At 33.4% G+C, this 25,371-nt stretch overlaps 1 protein-coding gene across 8 annotated transcripts in view; it reads left to right on the top strand.

Moving 5' to 3' along the window:
• The first annotated feature begins 21,717 nt into the window (after window positions 1-21,717).
• The window catches only part of LOC143244500 (armadillo-like helical domain-containing protein 3), a 112,983-nt gene continuing 109,329 nt past the window's right edge, over window positions 21,718-25,371 (top strand). The window contains exons 1-2 of one of the 8 annotated variants that reach the window (XM_076489293.1): window positions 23,135-23,371; window positions 24,603-24,705. The gene's annotated coding sequence lies outside the window, so the exon portion shown is untranslated. Of the gene's footprint in view, window positions 21,760-23,134; window positions 23,372-23,517; window positions 23,657-24,602; window positions 24,706-25,371 lie in introns of those variants that run through there. The other 7 variants (XM_076489292.1, XM_076489300.1, XM_076489297.1 and 4 more) reach the window with 7 other exon arrangements.

Below are 25,371 nucleotides of genomic sequence, written 5' to 3'. Positions count from 1 at the left end.
AAATGGTTTTACGTGCACTTAACTATGTAGTAGAAGTAGCTACAGGAAAGGTTTTACGTGCACATAGCTATGTAGTAGAAGTAACTACAAGAAAGGTTTTACTTTACTTCAGTATGTAGTAAGAAGTAGCTACAGGAAAGGTTTTACGTGCAATTAAATATTTAGTAGATGTACCTACAGGAAATGGTTTCACGTGCACTTAACTATGTAGTAGAAATAGCTACAGGAAATGGTTTTACGTACTTTTAGCTATGTAGTAGAAGTAGCTACAGGAAGGGTTTTACTTCCACTTAAGTATGTAGTAAGATGTAGCTACAGGAAAGGATTTATGTGCACTTAACTATGTAGTAGAATTAGCTACAGGAAAGGTTTTTCAAACACTTAAGTATGTAGTAGAAGTAGCTACAGGAAAAGTTTTACTTGCACATAACTATGTAGTAGAAGTAGCTACAGGAAGGGTTTACTTGCACTTAAGTATGTACTTGAAGTAGCTACAGGAAAGGTTTTACGTGCACTTAACTATGTAGTAGAAGTAGCTACAGGAAAAGTTTTACGTGCAGATAGCTATATAGTAGAAGTAACTACACGAAATATTTTACGTGCACTTAGCTATGTAGCGGAAATTGTTTCAGGAAACGTTTCACTTGGACTTAAGTATCTAGTAAAAAGTAACTACAGGAAAGATTTTACTTGCATTTAAGTATATAGTAAGAAGTAGCTACAGGAAAGGTTTTACGTGCACTTATTATGTAGTAGAAGTAGCTACAGAAAACGTTTTACGTGCACATAACTGTGTAGTAGAAGTAACTACAGGAAATACTTTACGTTCACTTAGCTATGTAGTAGAAGTAGTTACAGGAAACGTTTTACTTTCACTTAAGTATGTAGTAAGAAGTAGCTAAGGAAAGGTTGTACGTGCTCTTAACTAAATAGTAGAAGTATCTACAGGAAATGGTTTTACGTGCTCTTTGCTATGTAGTAGAAGTAGCTACAGGAATGGTTTTACGTGCTATTAACTATGTATTAGAAGTAGGTAGAGGAAATGGTTTTACGTGCACTTAACTATGTAGTAGAAGTAGCTACAGGAAAGGTTTTATGTGCACATAGCTATGTAGTAGAAGTAACTACAAGAAAGGTTTTACTTTACTTGAGTATGTAGTAAGAAGTAGCTACAGGAAAGGTTTTACATGCAATTAAATATGTAGTAGATGTAGCTACAGGAAATGGTTTCACGTGCACTTAACTATGTAGTAGAAGTAGCTACAGGAAAAGTGTTTTACGTGCTCTTAGTTATGTAGTAGAAGTTGCTACAGAGAAGCTTTTACGTGCACTTAACTATTTAGTAGAATTCGCTACAGGAAAGGTTTTACTTGGACTTCGGTATGTGGTAAGAAGTAGCTACGGGAAATATTTTGCGAGCAATTATCTATGCAGTAGAAGTAGCTACAAGATATGGTTTTACCTGCACTTAACTATGTAGTAGAAGTAGCTACAGGAAATGGTTTTACGTGCACTTAACTATGTAGTAGAAGTACTTACAGGGAATAGTTTTACGTGCATTTAGCTATGTACTAGAAGTAGTTACAAGAAAGGTTTTTACGTGCAGTTAACTATGTAGTAGAAGTAGCTACAGGAAATGGTTTTATGTGTACTTAACTATGTAGTAAAAGTAGCTACAGCAAGGATTTTACTTGCACTTAAGAAGTAACTACAGAAATGGTTTTACGTGCAGTTAACTATGTAGTAGAAGTAGGTACAGGAAATGGTTTTACGTGCACTTTACTATGTAGTAGAAGTAGCTACAGGAAAGGTTTTACGTGCACATAGCTATGTAGTAGAAGTAACTACAAGAAAGGTTTTACTTTACTTCAGTATGTAGTAAGAAGTAGCTACAGGAAAGGTTTTACGTGCAATTAAATATGAAGTAGATGTACCTACAGGAAATGGTTTCACGTGCACTTAACTATGTAGTAGAAGTAGCTACAGGAAAAGTGTTTTACGTGCTCTTAGTTATGTAGTAGAAGTAGCTACAGGAAAGCTTTTACGTGCACCTAACTATTTAGTAGAAGTAGCTACAGGAAATGGTTTTATGTGTACTTAACTATGTAGTAAAAGTAGCTACAGCAAGGATTTTACTTGCACTTAAGAAGTAACTACAGAAATGGTTTTACGTGCAGTTAACTATGTAGTAGAAGTAGGTACAGGAAATGGTTTTACGTGCACTTTACTATGTAGTAGAAGTAGCTACAGGAAAGGTTTTACGTGCACATAGCTATGTAGTAGAAGTAACTACAAGAAAGGTTTTACTTTACTTCAGTATGTAGTAAGAAGTAGCTACAGGAAAAGTTTTACGTGCACTTAACTATGTAGTAGAAGTAGGTATAGGAAGGGTTTACTTCCACTTAAGTATGTAGTTGAAGTAGCTACAGGAAAGGTTTAACGTGCACTTAACTATGTAGTAAAAGTAGCTACAGGAAAAGTTTTACGTGCAGATAGCTATATGGTAGAAGTAACTACACGAAATATTTTACGTGCACTTAGCTATGTAGCAGAAGTTGTTACAGGAAACGTTTCACTTGGACTTAAGTATCTATTAAAAAGGAACTACAGGAAAGATTTTACTTGCACTTAAGTATGTAGTAAGAAGTAGCTACAGTAAAGGTTTTACGTGCAGTTAACTATGTTATAAGAAGTAGCTACATGAAAGGTTTTTTCGTGCACTTAACTATGTAGTAGCAGTAGCTACACGAAAGGTTTTAGGTGCACTTAACTATGAAGTAGAAGTAGTTGCAGGAAAGGTTTTACTTGCACTTAAGTATGTAGTAAGAAGTAGCTACAGGAAAGGTTTTACGTGCACTTATTATGTAGTAGAAGTAGCTACAGAAAAGGTTTTACGTGCACATAGCTGTGTAGTAGAAGTAACTACAGGAAATACTTTACGTTCACTTAGCTATGTAGTAGAAGTAGTTACAGGAAAGATTTTACGTGCACTTTGCTATGTAGTAGAAGTAGTTACAGGAAACGTTTCACTTGCACTTAAGTATGTATTAAGAAGTAGTTGCAGGAAAGGTTTTACTTGCACTTAAGTATGTAGTAAGAAGTAGCCACAGGAAAGGTTTACGTGCACTTATTATGTAGTAGAAGTAGCTACAGAAAAGGTTTACGATGCACATAGCTGTGTAGTAGAAGTAACCACAGGAAATACTTTACGTCCACTTAGCTATGTAGTAGAAGTAGTTACAGGAAAGATTTTACGTGCACTTTGCTATGTAGTAGAAGTAGTTACAGGAAACGTTTCACTTGCACTTAAGTATGTATTAAGAAGTAGTTGCAGGAAAGGTTTTACTTGCACTTAAGTATGTTGTAAGAAGTAGCTACAGGAAAGGTTTTACGTGCACTTATTATGTAGTAGAAGTAGCTACAGAAAAGGTTTTACGTGCACATAGCTGTGTAGTAGAAGTAACTACAGGAAATACTTTACGTTCACTTAGCTATGTAGTAGAAGTAGTTACAGGAAAGATTTTACGTGCACTTTGCTATGTAGTAGAAGTAGTTACAGGAAACGTTTCACTTGCACTTAAGTATGTATTAAGAAGTAACTACAGGAAAGGTTTTACTTGCACTTTTGTATGTTGTAAGAAGTAGCTACAGGAAAGGTTTTACGTGCAGTTGACTATGTAGTAGAAGTGGCTACAGGAAAGATTTTTTTCAACTTTCAAATAAGTTAAGAAGAAAATAAATTTTAAGTATGAATTTTCCTTAAACATGTTAAGTGTTATTGGTATATTTCGAAAATACATGTTTCTTTATGTTAATGCTTGTATCCAAGTTGAAGTCTTAGCGTGTTTTTTTAACAGAAGTGTTCACATCTTAAACTATGTTTTCTACGGAAAGTGGTGTTTATTTGTAATAAGTGGGATTGTGTCTGATGTTTTTCTTTATTTCATCCAGACATTGATCTATATTTTAATACATGATCAGGTATTAAAGTCAGATATGAAATTAGATGGGTATCCTCTATTTTTATTGTGTTGTTGTGTTTTGATGAGACTTGAGGCACAGAATGTTAAGTTTAGAATACTATCAAACAATCTATTTACAAATAAACTAAATTCTAACCAGGTATTTTATATGATAGTCAATTCACTATAAGTAACTATTTCAAAATGACTTTAAGTAAATACTTTCTTTGTAAACGCATATTGATCAGCTATGCGGGAGAATTCAACTCTGATTATTCCAAAACAAAATTTTAAAATGTATAAGTAAAAGAAAATAAATCCCTGTAAGCATATACTTTAAATCTGAACTTAAACTGCTGTCACATTTATTCTTGAAGTTAACCAATGAATTTCTTTTTTTCACTTATTGTATAAAATAAAATACTTTTTTCTATCCAAGCACTGTGTTTCCTATCGTTGGTTTTCGTTGACATCTTGAAGAAGTTTAAATTGAACTATGACATCACACCCAATCAAAGCTCTTAAAGAAGGACTGTACTTGTTAGTATCCAACAGATTATTCCAATCACAAACCCGGATCTCCAACTAGTGGCGTATGGTACAACGAGTATAAGTGAACTTAATTACTAAAGTATGTGTTATCGCTGACGATATTTCATTTAATACGCGGAATCGCACAATACTTTGGTGAACAGACTTAGAAATTATATCACAGACAATATTCTTATGAAAAACATGGAATTTCAATTGAATTTGGATTTAATTACAACAATATCCCATGTTATAAATTTCACAAAATAAAATGATAAATACATTAATAGCCTTGTTCCTGGTAAACTGGAGGTCCAAGTAAGAAACTAAGCTCATCAGATGAAACTGAGAAGCCTAGTGCATATTTAAAAATATTATGATGTTCGTATTCAACTTACTAAAAAACACGACCCCCTCATCCATACATTTCTTGTCTGAACATAAAATAACGTTTGTGAGTAGAGCATTTAATAAAGAGCTCAGGCCTATGATATAACAGTTGTTTTAATTTGGCAAATTAACTGAGTTCTACTTTTCAAAATGGAATATTTTTAGCGTTCACAAGAATGATTAAGTTAATGAACTTAAGTTTCTTCTTAATTTCCTGCTTTGACTAGAATTATTGAGTCGGAGAAACTTCAAACTTTTGTATTAATGTCTTTCATTTTTACGAAATTAATGTTTATTTTTATTATGGAAAATTAAAGTGTAGCGGAGCTGTGCTAAATGATATTATGCACTGTTAACGAGATTACGTCGTCATATTAATTAGCGGATACTGAATAATGTTTTTATAAACTATACTTTGCACCTAATTACAACTACAGTGCTGAGAAGCTATTACGTTTTTTTCAAACGTTTTGTATTGTTAAGAGCATATGATAAAATGATCTCATCAAAATATGCTCTTTTCACTTTCATTTAAAAAACTACTCATGTTGAAACATTACTGGATTTCCAATTTGTTAACCAAAAATAGTTTGTTTAGAATTAAGCACAAAGCTATACAATAAGCTATCTGTGCTCTGCCCACCACGAAACCCGGTTACTAGGGGTTTGAGTCCGCAGAAATACCATTGTGCCACAAAGAGGACATCGAAGAGAGAACGAGCGACAGGATTCGAACCCGAAAATTGCAAATCCAGTACCCTGTATCCAAGGCCATGTCGGGCTTCAGTCATCATATTTTAGTGTTTAGTGGTTGTTCACGTAAGTTGTAACCAGAATTGTTTTTACTGTTATACAAACCTAAGTTATCTTGCTGGAAAAAAGAAGTTGAAAATAAGATATTCATACATGCTACTTCATAGTTTCTTTCAAAAACTATTCCTTACCATCAGTGTTCTTGACAAAATACAAAGAAAGTAAATTATTTCATAATTATGCAAAGAGTATTTGCTAAAATCATAACTAGACTAAAGATAAAAGTTTTAAAAAGTGGAACATCTCAAAATGCAAGATAAATAACATAAGAACAAGTTATCGTAATGAGATGTATTTTATACTTGTTCTTGTGAAGTATATCATTGCAGTCATGAAAACATAAACATTAATAAGAAGTAGAATACAGCAAGATATCACTACAATTTACAGAAACTCAATATACCAGGCTGACAAGAAATCTCATTTTTCAACATAAATAATATATATATTCGTTTTATTTAGCAACATTCTCCATTCCTGAAACCAAATTTCCGCCTGAACACAGACAAAACTTCGCATGTAAAGTAGAAACACTGAAATAAATCGAATCTAAAAAAAAAAATTATTATAAATTTTAAGCATAATATATCTAATTCTTACTTATTGATATTTATGTAGTATATTTTAATAATTATAACTAAACATTTAATAAATATTTTTTTTCAAATACATTAAATATTAATTTTTGTATTAATATTTTAACATTAGCGGTAAAATATTGTAATTCGTTAAAAATTCTACAGAATTTGAGTTCTTTTGAACTTATAGAACCTGTAACATAAGAATATGGAATGTTAGTGCTAGGAAAACGTAGGTCGTATATTGGAAAAGAAAAAAAAAATCAAAAATATTTAAGACTATTCTTCTGTTCTTGATATTTTCGTGGTAGGATCTGTTTGACAACTCTCCACATTTTCTAATACCTTATTTCTCATGCTAGTTTTGACGCCTATGTAGAAAATATTGTAGCGTGAGTATAGTTAGACAAGTAACTTAGTTCATCTTACTTCACAAAACACGAAGTTTTGTCACACATCAGTTACAAAAAAATGTTAGAAATGTCTTTGCTTAATGCACAAGAGACTGAGTTCTTTATTTAATCATAGTACAACTAAAGCTCAGCGATGCGAAACTTGATTTCTATATAATTCGACATACGAAGATCGAGCAAGTGCAGGAGGCAGGAAACAGTGTGTCATGAGAGTGATTGCGTTTAGAAACGATGAATTCTCTAGTCTTGGCAGGTATTTATTCACCCTACATAAATTACGACAGAAGGGGCACGGGTTTGTTTGTTGGTATCAGTCACAGCCTAACCTGTTGCTGTCGGGAAGGTTTTATCGTTGCTAATCTGCTTTACGAAACAGCAATAAAGGTTTAATTTGTTGCCTACATCCTGTCTTTATATTTCGTAGCACATGTTCAACACGCCCTTATATAAGAATTGTACTCATAATGATCGAAATTAAACATTTTTCTTTCTTCCATGAGTTATCACTTAGCAATTACGTTTGTGGACGCTGTTTTTCATAAGTGTCTTCTTATTTCTTAAAGTCATTATAATAGTAAACTTCTCTTATTCATACTTTGATAAACATGTGAATATTTAAAAGAAAAATTGCAAATTTAATATTTCATAAGGCTTATGAAGAATATAAATTATTTTTACAGAGTCTCACGTGGCATAATTTATCCGATATTTTATGTTAACATCAGACACCGTACATGAACAACTAATGAAACGCAGCCCACAAGATATAAACATTCGCGTTTAACACACTAAAATGATCTCAAACATACAACTAACACATGTATGAATCACACGGTTGTATTTGTCTGTTTGGATCTTTCTCGTTTAAAATCATATATCGTTATAAAAACCCGAGGAGTTGTCCGAGGAGTTTGGATTGCATGTTGGCTTTTTAATTCAGAATCATCTTACATTTTAATTTCAGTTGTTTCATTAATTTGCAAAGTATTTCACAAAACAACAGTAATTACGCGTGTAATTTCCCGACACAATTTCTATGGGCTTTCCCGACTTATTTATATCTAAAATATGCATTTGCAGGTCGTTCAAACCCGTATGTTAACACGTATCCAGAAGTTTCTGCATATTTACATAATTTTGCCTTTCTTACAAATTCACGTTTACTTTATTTCGTAATAACCTGGCTCGTTTCGTAGACTCACATGAACACCTTTTATCTACTTTTTTTACTACTGTTTGTTTTCCTAAGTTTTACGAGTTTCTTTATTTTAAGGCCCAGCATGGCCAAATGGATGAGGCACTCGGCTCGCAGTCCGCGGGTTCGAATCTCCGTCACACCAAACATGTTCGCCCTTTTAGCCGTGGGGGCGTTATAATGTGACGATAAATCCCACTATTCGTTGGTAAAAGAGTAGCCCAAGAGTTGGCGGTGGGTGGTGATGACTAACTGCCTTCCCTCTAGTCTTACACTGCTAAATTATGGACGGCTAGCACAGATAGTCCTTGAGTAGCTTTGCACGAAATTTTTAAAAAAAAATCTTTATTTTAGCTCGTAAAACCATGTCACACAATAAATGCTTATAACAGGTTCATACTCTACACCATTAGAAATACCATTACTTTATTGTTTAGTTTACACGTAGTTTTATCAAATAAAGTTAAGTCAAAATGATATTGTTTCTCTCACCTTTTCTTTTTAATATACCAGGATTTATTGATCTAACACACAATGCCTACGACAAAACGTAGCTTAAATGGCGTGCTTGAAAATGATAGAATAAAGAACATTCAAGAGAAGGGTATAAATAAATCGTAAATGTTCTGTTTGTCGCGGCTAGTAGTGATATAATTATTTTGTGTATATGTATAAGTTAGTAAGAAATATTATGTTTCTTATTAAGTAACAGTGTAAGTCGTTTATTGTTTACATCTAAAGTGTAGGCCCTGTGTTTTATTACAATAAAGTTTGTTATCTATGTTTCAAGGCTACTTTTTGTATTATGTAACGATTAAGCTGTATCCTACCTACGTTGAGAGACTACTTTACGTGTTATGTACGGTTTATGTGCTTCTTATATTGAACGATTACATTTTGTGTGGCGCAACATCTTAAAGTTGAGTGACAGTTGATCTTGAAGGATTATTTTCAGTATTGTATAACAGTTTAAGCTGTTTGATAGTTATATTTAGAAATATGTTTTGTGTTGAATAACAGTTTAAGACGTATGATAGCTATGTTTGTAGAAGCTTTGTACTATCAGCTGAGGTTTGTATTTCTGTGGAATCCTCCTGAAGCAACTGTAAAGTGAAACATTGATTGTCCAATTAAAGAAAAATAACATGTTTATTTCTAGTATTAATATTATGTTCTGTGTTTTATAACAATTTAAGTTTTATGATGGACTATACTCCTACGTAAATCAACAAACAACCGCCAAATGTTTAATATTGAATGTTTTATGTAACAAGTTTGCCAGTTAGTTCCCATACAAACGAAAAAACTTTAATCATGTATCCTTCAATTACTTAAGCTTATTTATATTAACATACAAGCGCTACTGTTTGATGTAATCAATGTAAAAATATTGATATGCAAAAACGGCTCGTTTGGGTTGAGAAAATATTTTACATAGAAAAGCGAACAACGTTTCGACCTTCTTCGGTCATCGTCAGGTTCACAAAGTGAACTTTGTCCGTTTTTGCATATAAATTTCTCAACAAGTGGGTTTCTCGACATCAATGTAAAAATATTGTCCTTTATACAATTTGTTCTGTAAAAGAATATCATGATGTAGTGTGGCATATTTGATTGGAATATAAAGCATTATTTAAAAAAACTCATGTATAATCATTAGCTTAAAGAATGCTTTTGTTAGTAAGAGGATTTAAAAAAACTAGTCCTTAGGCTAATATTACCGGACACCCTTTCCGGTTGTTGGTGTAGTATGCACTGTGCAGTGGGGAAAAAAAGGAAGCACTTCTTACTAAATAGCTGTGTTTAAATTTAATTTTAAAACGCCAGTTTATATTACAGTGTAAATAAAATTATATGTTGATTGACATAACCACTAGCAACAGATATATTTTAAACACGTAAGGCTCACGGCAACGAAAAGTATAATGTTTATGAAGTAATTCGTGATGACGAGAAACCCACTCGTAGTAAAGATGTATTATCAAAACGGCTGATATGGATATTAGCACTTTGTTTTAATTAAAGTGCTTATTTAGTTCACATTTATTTCTATAACATTAGTTATACAGTACAGAACTGTTCTTTCTTTGCCATTCTATTTCCTTTGTTTAACAAATCTTAACATATACTCGTGTACGATCTAAGACAGAGGAAAGTTTTATAGAATTAACATACTGCTCTATAGTGATCAAATTTAGACTAACCTGTATATATATATTTATGTTTATGCACAACTTTATACTTAACTATTGCACTTTTGGTTCTGCTAAGATTGTAAGTTTTAATACTCATTGTTCTTATGTATATATAAGAGCAGATAAATAGGTCATAAATCACACACTTCTTAAACGAACTGTTGTTAAATTATTATGTCTCTGTAGATATACGAACTGTTTTTTTCTGTTGTTTCTTCTTCGGCTTTCTTTCTTTCATCTTCTTCCAAAAAAGTTTTAGTCGATCGGCGTTCTTCCATTTCTTGGCAGATTGACTTGAAATCTGGTAGAGTTATTATATTTTGGTCCAACAGGACTTTATTAAATATTTTATGAGATCCAAGGTCGAACAACCTAGAAGTGTATATTTTGGACTAATGAAAGATTGCCTAATCCGAGGGTCGCGGGTTCGAATCCCTGTCACACCGAACATGCTCGCCTTTTCAGCCGTGTGTGTGTTATAATGTGACGGTCAATCCCACTAGTCGTTTGTAAAAAGAGTAGCCCAAAAGTTGGCACTGGGTGGTGATGACTAGTTGCCTTCTCTCTAGTCTTACACTGCTAAATTAGGGATGGCTAGCACAGATGGCCCTCGTGTAGCCTTACACAAAATTCAAAACAAGCCAAACCAAACTGAACGATCGTATTTAAAGCAATCAAAATGAAAATTGAAAACCTAAAAAATTTCAAGCGCCAACATAATGATGTAAAACAAGCCGGATTTGCCCATTTTGAGTATTTATAGAGAGGTCAGAGCTCACAAAATAGCATACTTTGTGTGAGGGTCGTCAATTATTCGACTGTATTTTGACTAATTTTCCTGAGATTTAGTACAAAGATATTTTTTCTACGGATTCCACACATTGACAAACAAAAATGGTGAACTTATTCATTTTTAGTAATTTTAGGCGAGTAACATGCGCAAAAAGCATTATTTTTTATATTTTTTTGCAATTACACCGCCGTATTTAGGCTAATTCACATGAGATTTGGTACAAATATACGTTTTTGTTTTGCAGGTTCCATACATTTATAGGCAGTTTTCGAATTTTTCTCTTTTGTTCAAATTTTCAGTGAAGAAAGCACAATTTGGGGTTATTGTGAACTGTTCTTTTATATGTCAACCAATTTATAAAAGATTTGATATAAATATACAATTCTACGGGTCTCAGACAGTTATATAGGCAGTTTTAGATTATTCTGCGTTTTCGACAACTTTTCTGTTGTCACAATTTGCCTGGTAGCGATCGACTAACATGTTGCATTCGCCTAGGAATGTTGGCCTCTTCAATTGTTCATCATAACACCTCGGAAATAGAAGTCAGTGCTGTACAGAGGAGCTTAGAATCTTTTTAGTTTCCTTTATTCGATACACTTTTCTCAATATTTTTAACGATACGAAATATTATTTTTATGAGGCTTAAGCGCCATAACAGAAACTTTAACTAATCATATTCCAATATAAGAATTTCAGATAAACAATACTTATGATAGATCATAGCTCTTTCAATGTACTAGGTTTATATCTCGTTGTTTTATTTTTTCACTACGATGTATTTTTCAGCTGCAATATGAGCATAAGTCCACAAAGAAAACTGACCATTGTATGGTATATGAAGTGAGTCAACAATGCTTTACCATAGTGTTGTTGTATGTATTTCTTAACCACATAACATTTTTTATTTGCAATTAGCTAAACAAGCTGTAACATCTGTCACATCTAAAGCAAAAATGTATAAGTAAATAGCGTACATAGAATCATTTAATATCAAAGCTTTTAAGTTAACGCAAAAATATTTAACTAAGACAGAAATGACAGATTTTAATAGATCTACCAATACTGCTTAACAGAGCTAACAGGTTTTATTTTTTACCAAAGATTCATCCATATCATTTCGACAAAATACAATAAATTATTCGAGCCACGAGATCTTTAATTCTTGGCTGTATATTATATGATAAGATCCAAGCTCTGCACTCGCAATATGGCGTTAAACCCGCATCGCACTCTCAATTTTAGGCACTTTATAAAAGCAGCAGTCAACCCCTCTATTCGCACAGGTGTAGCTCTGTGGTTAATGGATGTTTCTGTTCAGTTCGTCTAAATTAAAGACTGCTTTACTGAATGCTGTTGTCTCTTACTGGCCCATATACCGATGTGTCACATAAGATGCCATTAAGAAAATACAGTGTTGACCAAAATGTTTGCGCATTATTCTACACTGAAGTTACTCCCTACATGGATGCAGTAGTTATTAAGCAAATGCTTGAGTAGTTACAGAGAAAGTAGCTTATGATCGGACAAACATGTATGAGTTGTTATTCTGGTCGTTATAAGTTGTTTTGAGCATTTGTTCATCAAACACACATACACACCTGTTTTATACAACAAATGTGCTTCTTGTACAATCTTTTGTGAAACATATAAACGCTTTGTTCAGACAGTTCCTCTGTACTTGGTGTAGAGTCATGCCTCGTCACAGGCCAGTAGTTATGAAGCGTCAACTTGTTCGATTGTCAAGAAATGGCATGAAGCAAAAGAACATTGCCAGAACATTAAGGTACAACCAGTGTGCTGTCTCCAGAATTTTGAAACGTCATTAGACTACATAAAACGTTACTGTTGGAAAATCTACTGGCAGACGCCGCAAAACTAATGCTACCTAGATTATCGTGTTTTGATCAAGTTAGCACGTTAAGGTTGAAAGAAGTCCTGAAACACTTTTCGACAAAAATGTCATGAATACATTTATACCAAAGTTACCAGAAGAGCAGTGAATAGCAGACTGACCAAACAAGGTTATTTTACAAGAATGGTTATCTACAGCCAATAATAATAAGAAGTAACCGCCATCACTGTGTTACTTGAGAAGAGCAACATGCCAACTTACAGTCAGGTCATTGGCAACATGTCATCTTTTCAAATTAGTCCTATTTCCGGTTTCTTAAAGGTAATTATAGGAGTTGTGTTTGTAACTTCCTTGAAGAATAGGTAATAGAAGATTGTATTTCCTCCGGAGAATACACAACAGGTGGTGCATTACATATTTTGGCAGTTTTAATCATGGTGGAAAATCTGCTGCATATATCTTCCAGGAAAATATCAATGTCGCTTCCTGGAGGCATTATCTAGAGATGATATTCCTGCCATGTGCTGGAGCAATTTTAGGAAATAACTTTGTGTTCCAGAATGACAATGCTACTGCCCACAGTGCAAGTTTTGTACAGGACTATTTAGATCAGAAGGATATTAAAGATTACCATGGCCAGCAAAGTCGCCAAAATGTAATCTTGTTGAGGAAAGAAGCTAACCACAACCCTAAACCAGCTACTGTAGCCGAGCTGCTGCACGTTCTACTGACAAATTGGAAAGAAATCAAGATGGATTACATCAACAATCTCAACGACAGTATGTCACATTGCTTTGCAGAAGTTATCAGAGTACAAAGAGAACCAACCAAGATTTGAATGTTTAATATGGACCGATATGAGGCAATAGACATTATTTATAATAATCTAATGTTATATTTTGTCAATATATATGTTTGACAAGATTTCAGTGTGATAGGTGAAATGCTAAATTATAAAACTTTCCACAAGTGTCTGATAAAATTGTTTATAATTCTAATACATCATTCATTATATCCACAGAGCATATCTCATTATACAAAGATTGTATAACACAAACAAAGTGTCAGCATTTCTCAGTATAACAGAGCTAAGAGTATTTTTGTTTCATTTTGATGATAATGCTCTTATTTGTTGCAAAATATTCAAGTGTTTTGGACATGAATGTACCAATGTATTTTTCAAGACTACAACACTACCTGAATAAACCTAAATATATAGAATGCTTTAGTTCGTGAAGCGAAGTGTGAATTCATTACGTACGTTTCTTTGGTCAATTGTCGTTTCCAAACCAGAAACCGTTTTAAATTAATCAGTTCAACAACTCTGTAAAAAAGTGACATTCTGATAAAGTATCAAAATTGTACAGGACCTACAGCATCAAAACTTTGATCTTTTTTATTATTTATTACATATAGGATGGTTAAGCTAAGATGAGTATGTACATTTATAACATCAAAAGCCTAAATGTGAATTATCATTAATTACATACCTTTCAACTAAAATTCGTAAAACATATTATTGAGTTTTGCAAGGTAAAAACGTTTTCTCAAAATTTCGTTTTATAACACAAATTCAGGTTATCCTGATGATAAACCAAAAGGTTGCTGGCTTCATTCTAGTGTCAGCGATGAACAAAATTTTCTCTGGCTTCAACTTAGTGCTGGTAAGCAACGAAACTTCTGCTGAATTTGAGATAGAGCTTTTAATCAATAAAACACTGTCTAGCTTCAGTCTAGTGCTTTTATTTAATAAACACCAACTGGCTTCAGCCTAACGCTAGCAATGAACAAAATGCCAGCTGGCTTCTGTCTGATACTGGTAATCGACAAAACGCCTGCCTGCTTCAACCTATGTTGAAAGTCAACAAAACCCAGTATCAGTGACTTCTTATGACACAAAACGAAAATCAGAAAATACACCTTTAAAGAAAAAGAAATATTCTGTATAAATATTATATTTTATTACATAACTTTAGTTAAGTATTTCTGGAACTCCGGGTGTTTAGTGGTACGAGGAAAGCTAGAAATTTAGGGGGGTAGATCTCTACCGTGGGAGAATGACAGATAAACCTATGTATTGCTTTCGCTTAACAAACAAAACAAAAACATTCCTAATTTGAAATTGCCAGTTTTTAATGTACTAGTTGAACATTCTAGCAACGTCTTAAAGTTTCCTTGTAAGTTTAAGTATCACATAACAAAAGTCACCCTGCCAATAATACCAGTCAGCATACTAAAGTGCTTATTTGTTTCATTCTTTTGTTAGTTAACCTACTAATAACATAAAGTTGCACACTACTTAGCTCGTTTGTATGTTTCTTTCTCGGTATGTATCTTACTAATAATTCTAGAAAGCAGCCTACTTGTTTGTTTGTTACTTGTTACTTTAATGTTAGTCGCCCTAAAAATAATAATAGGAATCAGACTATATTGTTTGTTTATTTGTTGTTAGTTAGCCTGACAATAATACTAGGCAGCAAACTAAATATTTGTTTACTTGTTTCTAAGTTGTTAATTATTCTATCAATAATACTAGGAAACAGACTACAGTGCTTGTTTATTTGTTTCTTTGTTGTTAGTTACCCTAACAATAATATTAAGAAGCAGACTAAAGTACTTATTTATTTGCTGTTCTGTTGTTAGCTGCTGTACGAATAATACCAGGAAACAGAATAAACTCTTGTTTATTTGTTGGTAAGCGCAGAGATACAAAACTAGATAATAGGCTATGTGTGTCGTCTTTATCGCAAGAATTAAACCCTTATTGAGTACTATAACCGTTTGAGTTTATCACTACAGTGTAATAAATAGAATAAATTAACAAAAACACCTACTAGTAACCTAACACGAATATTCGCGGAGTCTGGTGAACTAGTTTAACAAAATCACGAATATTGCAAAAATTAAGCATTCTTGTTTTTAACCAAAGCAATTTCTGTAATGCTTTCGTTTTTAAATACAAAAAGCTTTAAATATCTTTAGTAAGTAGCATGTATTGCCATCTTTGGGTAAAGTTTAAAAACACTTTACAACATGAAATATTGTATGAACTTTTAAATGCATCTTCTGTCATCGACGTGAGAACTTAAAATTGTTCTTTAGAGCATTATAACAATATATTATGGATAATTGTGTTGTTGTACTATTTAGTTATCTTCTCCTGGTCAAGAAAAATATTAAATTATTTAACATTGACCTATTGCTCTTCAGTCTATACACTGATGTTTATCGCCGAGTTTGGATTCTCAATATTATAAACCGTGAGTCAGCATTTTTTTCAAACCATCCTTGTTACATGTAACTCTGGCGTGGACAAAATCGTAAACTACAAACCATTTTGAAAAGCTACAGACAAGAGATCAGATATGAGCAATGAACTTGTAACCTAGACGTTGTCTTATATGGTATGAAAAACTTGTAATCTCACACTTGTTGCAAGCTGGAAAAATCGCACACAAAAACTACCAAATTATATTAACTAGCCATTGCATGGGTTTCGAAACTCTCTGAGCTCACTACCCACCATATTTGCCTAGAAATTTTTTCGAGACTAATGATTGGTTGGGAAAAGAGAGAAATAGTATTCGTAATGTTATTGTTGATTAAACAAAACCATAGTAGGCTATTATTTGTTGTGTCCACCGCGAGAAATCGAGCACCAAATTTTAGCTTTCTAAGTCCGAAAATTTACCACTGTTCCTCCGAGGACCATTGCTCTTCCAATATATTTCAGTAAATCCTAGCAGACTCTTATATTTTTAGTTTTGTTGGTTCAACTAAATTTTAGAATAATTTGCGGCCCACCAGTTGGTCATGATACACATTTTAAAAACACATAACACATAATGCAGATATGAGAGTCTACTTATGCACTGAGTTCTTTTCTGCACTATTATAACCTCCTCAATGAGGAAAGTAATGGAATTATATCTCTTTTCGACCTTGAAGTGTCGTATCTCCTCTGGACAATTACTATAACATATAATGAAGCCGTGGGACTTCACTTCTGGTCTCTAAATGACGAACATATTCCGGACGATTATGGTCTAACGCATGCTGAAGTTACCGGACTCAACTTCTGTTCTAATTTTTACCTCAAGGAACAATGTTGGAATAATTTAATCATGCGAATTATGAAGGCACGGACTCTACTTATGTGTATTTGTTTGTTTGATTTTCACCCAAAGCTACACGAAGGCTATCTACACTAGCCATCATCACCCACCGCCAGCTCTTGGTCTTTTCTTTTACCTACGAACAGTGGGATTGACAGTTACGTTATAACGCCCCAACTGCTAATAGGGCAATCATAGTTTGGTTTAACGAGGATTCGAACCTGTGACTATCAGATTAGGAGTCGCGCGCCCTAACCACTTGGCCAGGACGAGCAGACACTTATGTTCGTTTGGTAAAAGTTTACACAATTGCTCTAAGCTATTAATTGGTTTTGTAGTAAATTGATTATTGTTTTTTTACCTTACACACAACGGAGTAAATGTCCATATAAGACTCCTATGATTCACACGTAGTCATTCTTAATGGTGTAACTATAGAGACTGCTACGTTGAACCCGTAATTTTAATATTGCTTTCCTTTCGGCACATTATCTTTAAATTTACAACGTTACAATCTAATCAAAGATTTCCAGATATATCTTGACTGCATTTGTGGATATGCACATTCAATTAATTATAATATTAATTTAGAAATTCTCTATTCTCTCATTATGCTTTTATTTCAATTTTCACAAATTAAGACTTAAGCAGTATTCCCCATCTTCAACAATTGATAGATGAAAACAAAGTTGAACAAGACAATTGTATTAATTACAAGCCTTTTAAAATAAAATTAGAAAGTTTAAAAACGATTAGGGTCCGGACCAGATAATATTTCCCTGAGGGTTTTATAGGAGGTCAAAGACTGAATATGTGAGCCACTTGCTCCAAATTTGTGCAAGTCCTTGAATAGTGGAGAAGTACCACATATTGAAAATTAACTAATGTTACTCCTATCTTCATGGGAGATAATAAAAGTTGCCCCAGTAATTACGGGCTTATTAGTTTTGCATACGTTGTGGGAAATGTTTTGAAAAGTCTTATAAAAGATACTTTGCAAAATCATTTACAAAGCTTAAAATTTTATTTGGTAGTCATTATAGTTTTACTGAGGGAAAATCTTGCCTTACAAATATTTTGATATACATTGAAAATGTTACTGCATAGGTAAGGTAAGAGAGTAGTTTTGATGTATCTAGATCTTCAAAAAGCATTTGACAGAGTACCATACAAAAGGCTTGTAAAGAAACTTATCTCTATAGCTGTGAGAAGTAAGTTAACTAATTGGATAGAAGAGTAGCTGGATGGAAAACAGCAGATGGTTGTTATAAATGGTGTTCAATGATATTGGAATAATGTTGGAAGTGGTGTACCTATGGGACCATTTCCCTTCTTGATTTGCATTAATGACATAGATGAATGAATTTTCAATAAATTACTTAAATTTATTGATGATATCAATGTCCTGGGTCTTTCTGGCTGTGAAGAGGATACTGCTGCTTCACAAATGGATTTATATCGTTTAGTGAGTTGAGGAAATAAATGGCAGGTGACTTTTAATTATGATAAATGAAAAATATCATATCTGGGTTTTCATAATTTGGATGAAATAACCTTAAGAGTATCATGAAATAAAATGATTTTAATGTAATTGTTGATCAATCTCTAAAGCACTTCAAGCAATGTGCTGTTGCTCGTGGTAGGACAAATAGGATTTTAGGTTGTATGTACAGAAATATTTAATATAAGTCTAAAGAAGTTATAATTTTATTGTATAGGTCACTGATTATGCCACATTTGGAGTATTGTGTTCATTCTTGAGCTCCTTATCTGAGAAAAGCATTGAATTGCTGGAAATGGTTCAAAGGACAGTTGCTAAAATAGTACCTGGGACAGGGGAATTGTCATATGAGGAGAGATTAAGATTCCTTAAAACTGCTTTTTGCTTGAAAAAAAAAAAAAAGAATCAGAGGGGATCTGTTTGAGATGTTTGAGATTGTAAAAGAAATTGATAATGTGATCAATATTTTTCATACTTAACAGCGAGATTATACAACTAGAGGACCCAAGTACATATATCGCAGGAGTAAAGCTATCCTCAGTTACGACAATTTTATTTTTCAAATAAGATGGTTGGTCTATGGAATGCGTTTCCTTTTGATGTTGTGGATGTTGAGCGAGTTTTAAAGAACGATTTATAGATATATGAATGATAAGGGCTGGCTTTATTTTTATTACTTAATAGTTTTAGTTTAGCTTAATGAATAAAACAGCCGAGATGGACTAACAGGTCCCTTGTTGTCCCTAAACACCATCTTATGTTATTTTAATTGACATCCATGAAAAGTGTATATTTGGAATTAGTTTCATGCAGAAATATTTATGTGAGGTTAGTCTAACTTCCAATTACTTCACAATCTCTGATAATAAAACTTCTGTGTACTATCTGAAACTTACTACATCAAAGATTGAACTTTTCCTCAGAAGGACAACAGTTAAAAATAAATTTATATCTAGCGACTGGGCCATAACAAAAGCAAGCACGTCATGACGAATTTAGTGGTTGGTAGAACTTTTGTGAATCTGATGAATAAAGATGTCATCATTAGGGGCATGAATAAAACTGGCCATAAGATTCGAGCCAAATCTGAATGCTACATTGTAAGATGTAAGGAAGTAGTACTTTCACATGAAAGAACTTCAATAATCATGTTTAAGAAAATATGTTGATTGGAAATCTGACATCAAACAATTCTTCAAGGACATCTTACCACCTCAAATATAATAATTGTAAAAATCTATCTCAGAACGGCTGGTATGGGTATTAACACTCTTATTAATAAACAAAGATGTTAACCTGAAGATGACTTATGTAGGAAGGTCGAAACCTTGTTCTCTGCTTATCAATAAAAGCGTTAATACCCATACCAGCCGTTCTGAGATACATTTTTATTTCAATTGGATTTCTCGTCATCAAGAAATACAAAAGTTGTATTATCAAAGCTGTAGAGATTTTAGAACTGACTATTACCAACAATTACATAATTTTCCCACAGAATACCAAGGCATGTTCTATACTAAACCTAATAACTTATGCCAAAACAATAAAATTCACACAAGATTTATATTGGAGATGCAGTCCCAGTTTGTTAATTAGGCAGACGACTTCCCCTTCAAAAACAAAGATAAGAGTCATGTAAGAACAGGGAGTGATAAAAACCTATTACTAATCTTTGGGCATCAACTTTGTGCTTCTGAAGAAGGAAAGAAAATGGATCCACATGGGCTACCAAAAGGTAAATAAAGTTATAAAGAAAAATTGCTACATAGGATTAATCTTAAGACTGGATATTGGCAAGTGGAAGTAGACAAAGCAAGCACAGAGAAGATAGCCTTTACCAAGGAAAAATTCTTGGAATTTGGAATATGTGATGCTCCTGAATAGTACAACAATATATGGGGTGTAGTGTTACACTGGAACGTTGTACTCATCTACTTGGACGAGATAATCACAAATGGGAAAACTTTCATAATGTTTATGAAGGGCTATAGAAGGTTGTAGAATGGTTAAGAAAAGAGAACCCTAAGATGATTCTCCAGAGGCGTGAAATATTCTATCAGCAGATGTGTTTCCTATGGCCAGTGGCGTGTTTAGGTAGAGGCTAGAGAAGCCAAAGAATCTCCATAAAGTAAATGAATTTTTTTTTTATTATGCTATTACTATCAGGATTTTGTAAATTTTTTCTCTCACAAAAATAATCTTCTACACCAGTTAACTGAGCAGCAGAATAACTTTTGATGGACTGCTGGCCGTCATCAAACATTCAACAAACTGAAGAAGAAATTGACTACTACTCTGGTATAGACACATCAAATCATAAAAGATCCACTCGTTTTAGACACAGATGTTAGTGATTTTGCAGTAGAGATAATTTCATTAAAACTTTGACAAAAAAACGTGTTACATTCTGAAGTACTTCATCATCTTCACAATCTTTTAACGACTGTGCGTTAGGATGCTAAGAAGACACTGTAGCAAGAAAGAGAACACTTCTACTGAGTTAAGTGCTGGGGTGTCTGGAGGATTGATTTAAAACATGTGAGCTCTGCTGGGAATAGAAAAGACCATGTGAAGAATAGAAAGAGTAGCTCAAAGAGTACTGTATTGAAATATCACTGGAGAGAGAAAGAGCTGCTGCTAATGTGCTTAGATTTTTTCCACAGCGTAGCGGTAGGAATAGATACGTTACTGTTGTGATGTGCTCTTTCACTAAATGGCCAGAAGCGTATGCTGTTTTTAACCAGGAAACAGAAGCACTTGTCAATGAATTTGTTACGGGTTTTTGATATTTCGATAGAGCTTCACTAGGATTAGGGACAGAACTTTTAAACAAACTTGTCTGTTGAAATTTCTCAGACCTGTAGGATAAAAAATAATAATAATGAGGACAATAGGCCTTGTCTCATCTGAAGAACAAATTATCCAGAAGAACCTCACCAAGGATAAGTAGAGAGATTAAGAATGCCATCGACAAAAAAACATGACTTTACTGGAGAAAAGCTTAAATCAGTTAATAGTAAAATGAAAAGTCACTATGATCATGATGCTTATAAGAAATAGGTCCATTGTGATAAGACTGACTGCATAAGCCCTGCCATAAGAAAGGTGAACTACAAAACTAAGCATGTGCTAGGTGAGACCATATGCTCTACTTAAAATAATTAATGGGTTCGTTTACATAATCCAAAAGGATAGGCAATCAAAACGAAAGGTTATCTATCGCGATTGTCTTTGGAAGGCTGACCTTGAAAGAACTGCCAAATAAATAACTCTAATGAAGAATTTGTCTGTGGAAACGCAATCTAACACTTTATCATGACTATTTCCAGAGGATCTTCAAGATTGTTATATAATGTTGTAATTTACTTAATGTAAATTTTAGTAAGAGGGAGCTGCATGCAGGACTTATAACATTAAGGTAAGAAAATTTAATAAGATAGACCTAGAACATTTAAAACACTTTAATAATATGATATAAAGCTAGATTATAAATACAGGATAGTTGTAAAGTATAATTTCAAGATAAAGAGTAAACAGGTAAGAGAGTTAGCCGTCGCGATAAGTGATTTGTTGGACGTTAACAATTTACGACATTGTATAAGCGTTCAACTTTGTTGAAATTTTACAGACGGGAAGAGAGGAATTCACTATCGCCACTTGGAGAGAACGTTGAATTACTTTCACCAGATAATTTAAAATAACTCTCCCTCGAAAAATCAATTTTACAATATTAAAGAATAAGATATTTTTCACAGTCAAACTATAGGCTCTGGGTTAGATGAAAGAACAAGCAACTATTTACGTTTATCTACCCAGCTACCCACGTGTTTTAAGTTGATCGGAAGCATTGCAGATTCGTTTTTGAATAACGTATTCTTCATACTAGCATCTGCGGACTCAAACCGTTAAAAACCGGGTTTCGATATCCGTGGTGGGCAGAGGTCAGATAGCCCATTATGTATCTTTGTGCTTAATTCTGAACAAATAAACATATAGTACTAGCATAAATTTCCCGCGCCACGCTGCAGGATTCAACGGCACCATAATGACTCATAGAAACTCAAATGTACATATAAAAATATTGTATTATACGCCTATTATATCTATAGAAATTTTCACGACGGATTCGTATCCGAAATAAAATCTCACGTATACTAAGTTTAATCCCATTAGCTTGAATCCCGAAATGGGACTGAAAAGTAAAATTTGATGTCAAATTCTGGCTCATCGGCTCCTTAAAAACCTGAGGGGCGGCCTGGCATGGCCAAGTGGTTAAGGCACTCGACTCGTAATCTGATGGTCGCGGGTCCGAATTACCGTCACACCAAACATGCTTACCCTTTCATCTATAATATGACGGTCAATCGAAAGATCCTTAATAAACACCATTGCCAAGAGTGCATAATTTTGGTGGCCTGGCATGGCCAGGTAAGTTAAGGCGTTCGACTCGTAATCTGAGGGTCGACGGTTCGAATCCAGGTCGCACCAAACATACTTGCCCTTTCAGTCGTGGGTGCGTTATAATGTTACGGTCAATCCCACTATTCGTTGATAAAAGAGTAACCCAAAAGTTGGCGGTGGGTGGTGATGACTAGCTACCTTCCCTCTAGTCTTACACTACTAAATTAAGGAAGGCTAGCGCAGATAGCTCTCGTGTAGCTTTGCGCGAAATTCAAACTAAACTAAACTAAACCGAACCAAACCAAACCTGAGTGGCAATGTTGGGGCTTTTAAGCCCCCTTCCTTTTAAAGGGACTACACCATGTATATATATATATATATATATATATATATGTGTGTGTGTGTGTGTGTGTGTGTGTGTGTATAGGACACCCCTCAGCATGTCTGCCAAAACTGGTCCTACTAGCTGCGAGAGGTGATAGCTATAGTACGTACAAATAAAACTACAAATTGAAATTAATGCATCATATACTTAAAATGTAAATAGCACTATCAGTTCCAACAGGGGGTGGCTAAGTAATATTACGGTATAAGTAGGATGAATTTGGTTTTGCGACATTGTTGAAACGGTAATATTAATTAAAATATTCGTATTGATAGAGAAACAAAGTTTAATTATATTCATTGTAAACATGAAAGTGTTTAAAGTGTACCATGTTACCTTGCTAAGCCCTTAATAATATTATTGGTCAACTCTTACTTCGTTCAGATTAGTATTTCACTATCTTCGTATTGCTAGTACTAATATTAGTAGAGTTAGGGATTAGGTAATGCGCAATGTTACCAACCTTTCTATTCTATTACTACTAGTAATACGACTAGTACGTTTACCAGTATTACTATTAGCAAGGTTGGTAAGTACTAATATTACTATTATCTCAGTATCAACCGTACTTTTAGTAATTACTACTTAACGTGATATGATTTTACAAGTTAAAACCTTTAATAATGTTAATACTAAGTAATAGCATGCTATTAGGAGTTAGTGTGAGCGTTAACAATGTAAGATGAGTGTATCTTTATTATTGTTATATAATTATCAATAATACTTATTCAGACTCAAAAATGTTACTAGTAGTTTTATTAGTAATTGGACCTCTAAATTATGAAGAGTAAAGCATCAAGTCTAATTCATTGCATTGTTTACTGTGACTAGTGTTTAGTCTTGGACATGAGTTGAAAATGCCTATCGTACATACGTGGTGCTAAGTCAATAAAATTAAACCACAGGGAGACTGGAATGCTTTATCTTTGACGTCTGGGGGTCAGATATATAGTTTTTTAAACACTTCAGTTTTGAGTAAAGCATTTGCATTTAGCTGGTGTTTGTAAGTGGTAGCACCTTCAAGCAACTTAATTACAAATATACAATTGCACCAACTTTCACCAAGGCTTAACTTTAGCTGTGAGTAGAATGCTGCTGCAGCTGTTTCATCCAAAGAATTTATTGGTGAAAAAACAAATATATGGTAGATTACTTTCATTATAAAAAGTACAAGGTAATGTATGTAGGATATCATAATCTGAGTTAGGAGTATAATTTCACTTTCAGTGGAAATAACACTCGGGATTAATACTAACATTAACAGTGATATGGAAGAAAAGGATATTGGTGTTATGCTTACAGTTGATCAGTCACTTGAGACATCCAAAGAACGTGTTGTTTTTTTTTAGTGGTAAGGTAGGTTTTAGGTTGTATTTAGAAAAATATTAAATACAACTTACAAGTCTAAATAGTATATAATTTTATTGGATAGATCATTTTGAATATTGTGTTCAGTTTTGAGTTCCTTACCTTAGGAAGGACAGTGAATTGTTGGAAAAAAGTTCAGTACCAATAGCACTAAGGAATCCAGATAATAAAGGCAATGGGAAAAAGAAAAAGAAAATTTACGCAAAACAGGTAAAAAGGCAAAGTATTTTGGAATACAATATCAATAACGGCCAAGCCTAAGTCACTTATTGAAACAATGTAAACCAAATAAATTAGTGATAAAGCTGATATTAATACAGTTTTGGAATTGTCATATTTATACCATTCCTAAAACATAGGAATTTTATTTTTAAAAATTTTTTACCTATTTGTGTAAGACTCTTTGTCTTTTTTTTCTTTTTTCTACCCTTGTCTTTTGTACCTGACTACCAGAATGGTATCTGGGATGTATAGGTTGTCATGCCAAGAGAAATTAGATTTCTAAAATTGTTTTCTTGTGAAAGAAATTACAGAGGATAGATTAAGGTGTTTAAGATTGTTAATGGAATTGATTATGCTTAATCTTGTTTTTTACTTAATGATGGTAGGACAAGTATTCACATAAAGTTTGGTAGAATGTTGCTAGCATGAAGATTCTAACCATATTGTTTCACAATGTTACTGAAGGTCAAGTTAAAACTTAAAACTTAGCATTACATTTAGAGTATAGCTATAAAACCTGCTACTCAAATTAGTATGTAGATAAATACTGAAAGTATTAAAGTGACGTGATTAACTTTTTACAAAAAATTCTCTTGTTTGAGGCATTTTTTTCACTATGTTGTGTTCTGAAAGTGAATGAAAGAAAAATTACCA

Source organism: Tachypleus tridentatus, chromosome 2 (genome assembly GCF_004210375.1).
Source record: "Tachypleus tridentatus isolate NWPU-2018 chromosome 2, ASM421037v1, whole genome shotgun sequence".
NCBI classification, from domain to species: Eukaryota; Metazoa; Arthropoda; class Merostomata; order Xiphosura; family Limulidae; genus Tachypleus; species Tachypleus tridentatus.
The sequence above is the reverse complement of the archived record's forward strand: the minus strand, read 5'-3'. Positions and strand labels throughout refer to the sequence as shown.